Source organism: Poromitra crassiceps (assembly GCF_964638095.1).
Source record: "Poromitra crassiceps genome assembly, chromosome: 13".
Lineage (NCBI taxonomy): Eukaryota > Metazoa > Chordata > Actinopteri > Beryciformes > Melamphaidae > Poromitra > Poromitra crassiceps.
Genome location: NC_139644.1, coordinates 9813377 through 9823522, shown reverse-complemented (window position 1 = coordinate 9823522; position 10146 = coordinate 9813377).

Below are 10146 nucleotides of genomic sequence, written 5' to 3'. Positions count from 1 at the left end.
TTATTATTATTATTATTATTATTATTATTATTATTATTGGGGGGGGGGACAATAAACATAATTTGAAAAATGGAGGGGTGTGTGTGCATGTGTGCGTGTGTGTGTGTGTGTGTGTGTGTGTGTGTGTGTGTGTGTGTGTGTGTGTGTGTGTGTGTGTGTGTGTGTGTGTGTGTGTGTGTGTGCGCGCGCGCGCGCGTGCGTGCGTGCGTGTGTGAGTGCCAAGTGAAAGTTTCAGATCGTATTATTTCCATTCCATTCAAATCCCATGTCTATCATCTGGAAGTGTGGCTGATCATGGTTTAATGTGGGGCTTAAAACCGGAGAAGAGTGAGTGCGTGAGAAGCGTCTTGGCTCTGAAGGTCAGAGAACTTTCCTGAACAGCAACCAACGCCGCACTTGACTTGACGCTCCGCGCAAAAAGGAGCGCACCTCACCAACAGCCGCACCAATGGCTTTTAACCGACGCAGAGGGAATTTAGGGATACTGTATAATAAATTACCTGCATCGAATTTCATAATTACAATGCATGCACTGTTCTAAATCATTTATGGGGTGTCCTCAGAGAGGAAATTAACGCAATTAGGACATTAACAGTTAACGAGTGTAAAAACTCGCATATTTTGACCGATAGGGCATTCTTTAATTTGATTGCCAAGTGCTTAACCACAAACATGCGAATAATCTAAGGTGAATTCTAATATTATAAAACAATAGCCAGCCATAATAATAGGCCTAATATATTTATTATAACATGATTTATGTAATTTATTTCTTTGATAAAACTCTCATTATGACTTCGAATAAACTTTCCAATTTGAAACTGCAAGACAGAAATAGGCCTATAGGCTATTTAAGGCCAGACACGGTAGGTGAAAATATCGATTTTTCATGCACTGGTCAATTTTGAGATTTTTTGCTATTTTGCTTCCTAAACATGTCTTCTTTCAAACTAGTGGAAAGGAACCGTTCAAAATACACATTTAGATGTTTATTTTACTATACTTTGTCATGCTGCGCCTGTAGATTTAGCCTAAATTCACCTAAATTCGCCAAAAGTTGGCATTTTACGCAGCATGCAGATCCGCGGCTGCGGTCTTCCTCATATCATGTGAGGTATCTTTGGAAAGGTCTAAGACCCGTGATGACTGCTGTCACATCCAAATATGGTCATTTCCTTTGTACCAGCAACCAATCATGAAAGTATAAGGGTGGATTTTCACCCAACAACGAGCTCTCATTGGCTAGTGCAGATTTCTGACAACGTGATTCGTTCAGATGCATCACGTGCTCTGACATTTCTGACTGAAGCCCGAGGGAGAAGGGGCGTCAATATGCCGAAAGCAGTGCGGGGAAAATCCTCCAGGAAAAGACGACAACAGATGTCACTTGCAAGAAGACGCCAGAAAGATAAAAACAACAATGTCATGAATGAAGCAGGGGGTGAAATTCCCACACAAAGTGCATCAATGCGTAAGCTGTCACTTGGAAAGCAGGAGGAGTGTTACAGCGGGGTTGACGAGCGTGCTACACAGCAATGGCTGATACTTCATGTTGCGCGTTTGAATGAACTGATCGGTGGGTTGATTTGTCCTAGTTGCGCAGGGACAGGGCTTCAAATCATCATCGATCCAGTGAATCAGGGGTTCTGTAGCAGTTTGCTTCTTGAGTGCACTCTGTGCAAAAGTGATCAGTACCGCAAAAGTGTGTATACCTCCCCGCGTATCCAAGATGCAACCAGGAGCGATGTGGCGTTTGATGTGAATGTGCGCATGGTGCTCTTAGCGCACGAGTTAGGGCTGGGGTATGCAGCCCTCAGAAAAATAAGCACAGTTTTGGGGATCCCTGGACTCCATCTCAAAACGTATCAAACACAACAAAAGAGTGGCAGGTATGAAAACAGGGTTGAGAAGAAATCTCTGTCTGTCTTCCTTTGACTTATGAATGAAATAGTGACCCACAGAATAATAAAATGGCATTTTATTCAGTAACCTATTGATTCAGTATTTTGTGTGTTTTGTCGTTTTACTTTTACTTTTACAGTAAACATTTCTGCAGGGTTGGGTGAGCTGCAGGGATGGACATCTAGGCAGGACAGGAATGGGTAACTGTGATAGTTACTGGTGGCAGTTTGTGGATGTGTTACTGTGGTTGCCTGGTGTGGACCCAGGATATTACTGTGGTTCTGTTCAGTTGAAGGCCATACATGTTGTGTTACTCAGTTGTGAATTTTGATTATATAGATTATAATGGACCATCCATGGTGTGTGTGTGTGTGTGTGTCTGTGTGACATCATCAATGATGACATCACTCAATGATGACATCACTCACTGATGATATGGTGATGTGAAGACATGCACTAAGTTATGAATTTTGATGTGTTACATATGGACCATACATGGTGTGTGTGTCTGTGTGACATCATCAATGATGACATCACTCAATGATGACATCACTCAATGATGACATCACTCAATGATGACATCACTCACTGATGATATCATGGTGATGTGAAGACATGCACTAAGTTGTGAATTTTGATATGTTCGATGATATGATGGACCATACATGGTGTGTCTGTGTGACATCATCAATGATGACATCACTCAATGATGACATCACTCAATGATGACATCACTCAATTAGGACATTGTTGCTAAGTATTTGATTAGATAGCCTATTGTGTCTCTAAATAGTGGTTTCTAAATGAAAAAGAAAAAAGAAAGAAATGTATGGAATTTTACAATACAAATCTTTAAAGGCCGTTTTCTCAAAATGAGTTTTTCCTCATACTCTGAGTCAAAAATCTCCACTTCAGTAGCACTCACATTCACCACACTTTCCAATCTTATTCCTATCTATATTCTGAATATTTTTACACAGGGGTTTGTTGATATATCATTCATAGCCTGATTTATATCACATTTTATTCCTAAAAACATGGCGAAGATGGGTTTTTTATGACTGTTGACAATATTTTCAGATTTATGGAGTGATAAGTAGAGATATCCAAAATCCCCTGTGTAAAAAACTTTGTCTCTAATATGTCAAGAAAATGAAACAATAATTTTGAACCTGGCTTTATCCAATGTTCAGATTTATGTTCTGGAAACGTATGCAAATTCGCGCATATTTAAGTAGACAATGCCTCATTTGCATATTTAAACATACAATTTCAGAAAACTTGTAATACAAAAATTCTTAGTCTCAATGAAAGTAATCAACTGGGGAAGTTTCATTGTGATAGCTATTAGTTCATTTTTTTTCCCCAGTCACCTGCCATGTCTCGCCTTAACACACTCTTTGATATCTATAACCAATAACTTTCAACAGTTTAATTGTATTTTGTATTCGTTTTGATGGAGGGCGGAAAAAAAGTCAAATCTCCTTAGAATAAACATTAAAACTCACCTTTTGTCAGCTTTTGTGTTGAGAAAAGACCTTTTAATTCCAAACGAGCAGCAGTTACTGAACGCTCAATTGCATCTGAGAGCCTGCCTGAAGTGGGATTTTGCACCTGTTGACAACTTCTGAGAGAAAGAGAGAGAGAGAGTGAGAGTGGGGGGAAACTAAAATTCCTCTGGATTGTCTTTGGCGCTCGGGTTGGCGCGTCCTCGGGTCTTTATAACGGGTGGCAGCGGCTGGAGGATCCGTCGGGGAGGCAGTTTAATACCTGGTGCAGGAGGTTTGTCCGGCAACCATAGAAACGCTACACCCCCTTGTAAACAGCTTCCCGTTCCTCTATTGGCCTGCCGGTTTCTATGGTGCTTCATTTTTAATCACTCTCGAGTCAACTCTGGCTCTCTGGGGCAGAGCGTTCTCAAACTGGGGGGCCGCGGTACCTGCAGGGGGCCGCCGTATACCTGCAGGGGTCCGTCTGAAGACGTTTAATTCCCTTTCATTCACCCCAATTAGAAAATGCAGGCTATACATTACAAATCAATTAACAGGTGCGACTCAGTGCACTCTCCCTCCACACTTGCTATCTCCACAGTAGGCTATATAGCATCATGAGCCTCAGAGCCTGTAAAGCAATAGGTTAATATGACAAGCTGATTTCAAATATAAATAGTGACACTTAGGCCTATATTAGGCCTACTGAAATGATTATTGATGTATAAACTAGCAGCCTACATGAAGCCTGCAACAAATGAAAGTGAAAAATCAACATGACAAAGTTGATAGAAATCAGTTTACATTGACATCTATATCAAACGCAAGTCAAATGTAAACTGCAAATACAGTGGAGATGATTGATATAATTCATTAACAATCATCAACATCATTTCACCCTCTCACGCTCTTTATATGTTAACAAGTTGGAGGGTATACATGCATCTGTCTGTTGTGAGGAGGGCACCGTGTTGGGGACAGGAGGCTTTTTATGGCTTTACAGTTGTCTTTGTGCAGTGCCTCAGGAAAGCACTCAGCCACACTAACGGAACGCTCGAGGGGCCAAACCTTTTTGTTTGTCCTTTCTTCCCCCTTTCTGTTTTATGAACAAAAGTACATTCCTTCACACACGCCCCCCTGTAAGTCCAAATACTGCTGTGGTCCAACTTTGAGAGTTTGTTACTGATTCAATATATTCAGCCATGATGCCAGTTCTCCTTCATTGTCATCATATTATGTGCAGTGTATGGTCAAACTGACAAGCGTCGAGACAGAGAACCCCAACAGAACCAAGACTATAGACCGACTCCAAAACAACAGACACACTCAGACTTGAAGTTCTCATGCTGGTCTAGTCTGGGGGTCAGCAACCTTTCCTATCAAAAGAGTCATTTGTGACCAAAATAAAAAAAATAAAAATCTGTCTGGAGCTGGAAAACATATTTGAGCTTTGTAATGAAAGTTCCACAGCCGGTAGTCTAAATGAGCCTATAACAGGTCTAAACGAGCATCACTCGTCGAGGCATTGAGTAGCATATTGGAGCTGAATTGATGTCCTTCATTTGCTGACTGGTGATGTTTGTTGTCATTATTATGGCCCTGTCTTTGACGGTCTTTGCAGAGAGCGGCATATCTTCAATTTTCTATCTCAGTTTTGTTTTTGAAGCCTGAGAATAGACTGTTTCAACTTGACAGCATACATATTCTAAATTGCCCACTAGCTAACTTCCTGTTGCAGTCGTGTATATATAGGCCTACAGCCTATGATGCTAATACAATAGCCGACAGGAAATGATCTAGGTTGCAAACGGTTCCCTATCAACGCAATTCTGTGAAAATCATCTAAAGATGCTCTGATATTTTAATGAGCGACTCATTCATGTATTCACCTTCCAACGTCCATCTCCTGAGCTACCTGATGTTGATTGAAAAGTTAAAACTTTTTTCCTCTTCTTTTTTGGTGTATAGGCTACACATTTTGACAATTGGAGAATGAGAATGTAAGAATCACTTTAGGTCTACATCAATAAGAAAGAAAACATTATTCATTTCTATATAATCTTTTGACAAAGCCACAGGGAACCACAGGAGAGGGGCTAAAGAGCCGCATACGGCTCCGGAGCCACAGGTTGCCTTTTTTGTGTGTGTCATGTTTGTAACCTCTAATTTTACAACTAGATTGAATTATAGAACACATACTGTACAGTTATTCTTCAGCCTTTATTATATTGAAAATCACTCCAACAAACAACCAATTTACCGGTAGGTAATCTTTTTTTTAGCTTAATAAGTAAACTGGTGTGGTTGATGTGGTCTTAGACCTCTCAGCCCATGCGGAACCATCATGAGGGCCCGTTTTGGCCCCTGGGCCGTATAATACTCAATCAGCTGTAGTTAAGATTTGCATTAAATGATGGTCTACACATGTAGGTCGTTTTGGAATTCTGAAGAATTGGTCCCCGCTGACTTCAGTTGTTTTGGAGAAGGCTAATAATATGGAGTTTGCTGGCAGGGTAAGTAAAAAAAAAAAAAAAATCACCCCAAAGATGCATCTCATTGTCTAAGTGTTCCCGACCAGACTGGTTTCTCCATGTCAGACTCTTAAGAACCCCCCCGAAATCCCACCCCACCCCCACCCCCACCCCCTATCACATCACCTCCAGGAAAGGTCAGAGGTCAGGATGAGAGCAGCCAAGCACAGTAACCTCACAGAGCGACGGGTCAGGGAGGCCTCAGGACTGATAGAGATTAGGGCAAAAGGCACGCACAGTTGGTCGGTGGACTTGACAGACAGACAGACAGGCGGGTGGGCGGGCGGGCAGACACACACACACACACACACACACACACACACACCATTGACTCCAGATTAATGAAATAGAAGGATTTACCGAAATAAGCCTCTGAGCTTCTGAATGCAAAACATATGAGCTGTTTGGTCCAATTCAAAGAGGTGCATGACTGCAGGAGTTCATAGGAAAACATGCACAGCTTTATTGTGCTTCATAGATGCAACACCTCCTATACCAGCTCATGAAGACAGAATGAGATGTGGCCAACAGGAAAAAGCTTCAAGATCATTTATTTTGAAACTCCTTTACAGAGATGAGGTCATGACAGGGACACATCTACCGGGGTGGCATGGGGTGGCAGCTGCAACCCCCCCCCCCCTCCTCTAAAAATGGCCTTGTCACCCCAGAAAAGTTGAAAAATAACATAACATAACTATAACAAGACCTAAGCATACATTGGTTCCATGCTATAGCCTACAATGTATCAGCACTCCTACAAAGAAATGTCAATGTTCACAGTCACACTATACAAGTCTCAGGCCAGCCTGTGACATTTGAATACAGTATATTTCAGAATGTGGTTTATTGATGAGAAGACTTCTCTTTGTCTTCCCAGAGATATAAGCACGAAGAACCTTCTGGATGTTCCCGATGTATCAATACATGTTCCTCATATCATTGTAACATGTAAAAATAAGAACTACAGTTTTCTTTTGGTTTCATTTTATGACAAACAATTAACAAAGGTTATCTGACTTTGCACAAAAATTTGGGCCTTTTCCAAGCAAGTATTGATTGATATGTGATCATCATCAGTGATGTCACAATTGCCAGAGTGTAACCAAAAACCACAATTGCTCGAGTGACATCACTGATGATATCATAGATGATGATGTCACTAATGATGTCATAGACGACGATCACAATTGCTCGAAGTGTAGTGACATCACTGATTATGTCATAGACATTGTGACATCATCACTGATGATGTCATAGTGACATCATCAGTGACACAATTGCTTGAGTCTAACCAAAAACCTGACCAAAAACATGACCACCAAAACGTGACCCAAAACGAGACCAAAATTGCAGAACCCAATTTACTCCCTTTTAGATAACAAATATCACACACACACACACGCACACGCACACGCACACGCATACGCACACAAACAAAATGTTATATGCGTGTATATATTATTCCGATTCCTAGGCTCAACAGCAACGCGCTGCCGCTCGCCGAGCTGGCCCTGCAGCATTCACACGTCGGCTGTGTGGCCTTGCCCGCAGCTCGGCTGCTGTGTGGCCAATCAGACCAGCATCACTGATGATGTCAGATTTATGACATCACTGATGATGTCATCAGTGGGATTTATGACATCACTGATGATGTCACAGTGGGATGTATGACATCACTGATGATGTCACAGTGGGATGTGGGATTTATGACATCACTGATGATGTCACAGTGGGATTTATGACATCACTTGGATTTATGACATCACTGATGATGTCACAGTGGAATTTATGACATCACAGTGTATGATGATTCATTGTATGATGTATGATGATTCATTCATTCATTCATTCAGTATATAAATGGGAGCTGGGGCTCTGTCTGTCTGTTTCTCTGTCTCTCTGTCCCACTGTAGATGCTGATTATATATATATATATATATATATATATATCCCAGTATCTTACCTTTACCCTTTGTTCACTCTGTCAAATGTATATGTATCAAATAAATGTATACATTCTTAGTTCCAATTTTTTGGGGGGCGCTCAGACGCAATGCCAGTTGTTGGACAGATGAGGGCGCCAGATACTATCCAATAATCGTCCAGGCCAAGTCTCCACTTCCACACTAAGTTCACTGGAATGGCAGCTGTTAATGTAAAGCTAGAAGCACGCTACATGTTTCCATCATGCATTTTAACTGTCAAATTGTTTGAATGAAGGTGACGGGAAAGACATATGTTACATGGTAACACTTATGCGTATGAGTAGCCATAAGAAAGACATTACATGGGTAACACTTATGTGTATGAGTAGCCATAAGAAAGACGTTACATGGGTAACACTTATGCGTATGAGTAGCCATAAGAAAGACATATGTTACATGGGTAACACTTATGCGTATGAGTAGCCATAAAGCATCATTGGCATCACACGTTGTGATGTCATTGTGAGTGCATAATTATGATTAAAAGATGATATAGGGGTGTCTCGGAGGCTCACCTGGTAGAACACATACCACAAAGGCTTTTTGTCCTTCGCGCGGCCGACCGGGGTTCGAATCCGACCCGTGGTCCTTTGCCGCATGTCATCCCTTCTTTCTCCCCCCACCTTTTCTGTCAGCCTAACTGTCCTATCAATGAAGGCAAAATGCCCCCCCCCCCCCAAATCATCAAAAAAAGGATGCTGTAGTAGAAGACAATGTGCACAAAATGTATGTTGTTGAATATTTGATTGTATAGCTCATGACATGACATTAAATTGAATGTCATTTTCTTATGATTACATTGTAAGGAAAAGTTGATCTATGCTTCTAATCGGGTTTATAATCTGCTTATAATGCATCACATAAGTGTCACCAGTATATGTTTCCATTCAGTTCTCTACAGGTAGATCCATGACTCCAGAAATGTGCTTTTAGGCCTACTGCTGCTGCCTCTATGCATGTGTCTTTCCTGAGTGAAAGTAAATCAAAGCACGGACGTACCGCCCACTCCTTGTTATCGACCAGGCTTCTAAACAAGTTCACAACAAGTCCTTACAAAGGACCTTTACGGCCTCCGATTGCTTATTCACAGTTGCTTTCAGTCTCTCTCTCTCTCTCTCTCTCTCTCTTCCCCCACCGGGCCCCCCGCAGCCACAGGGCGTAGAAACCTTCAGCAGTGTGTTAACTCACACTGGAGCGGTGTTCAAAACTCTGTCACGTATACAAACGGCTGGAGGGTGGGGAAGGGGGGGGGCAGACTCGTGAGTCACAGGGGCAATATGGAGGTCAGCACGTGGGTTCGAAAACAAGCAAGACATCCTCCTGAGCAAGCCCCTGGTAACAAAGTCCACTTTTTGTGAAGACAGCTTGGTGTTAATCATCGACCAAAAAAGAGCTTTGGTGTGGGCCTGCCCCTTCTATTCCAGCTCTTGTTGTGGTGGAGAAATGCCACCAAGGAGGTGTCATAAAGCAATCAAAAAGCAGCTTTACCGACAGCGGCAGGCCAGGGTGACCGGAGAGCACTTCCAGGACATGAGCACGATATAGTCGGGGTTTTAGATTTCATGCATACGTAAACACATGATTGGTCAGGTTTTACTCGAGAGATTCACCTGAGCCTCTGCTCAGGTAACTTGCGGGTTTGAGGGAGAACGTGTCCCACTGGAAATGAGGCAACATGGCTCCTTTTGCTGGTGGCTTTGCTCTTGAATCAAGTTGGAGTAGTGTTAATTTAAATAAGCATACTGAGATCCAACTGCCAGGCTTCCTCATAGACCAGGGGTTTTCAAAGTCTGAGACTGTGGGCCTCCCCTCAGAAAAACCTTGGAACCCCCCCACATTTATTTGTTTTATGACTCTAAAACAGTCAAATTCCACACAGCTACTGTATCTCTGAAATATCTCTTTACCCAAATCACACACATTTATGTGATCTATTATCTGCTTCTGATAAGCAATGTAATATGTTTTCACTTCCATTCACTGAGCCTCCCCTGAACTGTTTGGAGTCCCCCTGGAGAGGCCCGGTGGAGAGGCCCTGCAGAGGCCCGGTGGAGAGGCCCGGTGGAGAGGCCCTGCAGAGCCCCGGACGGCACGGCTCAGTGGTTAGCAGCACCACCCCAGGTCCTTTCTGTGTGGAGTTAGCATGTTCTCCCCGTGTTTGTGTGGGTTTTCTCCGGGTGCTCCGGTTTCCTCCCACCACCTAAAGACATGTATGTTAGGGTTAATACTCCTCTCAGT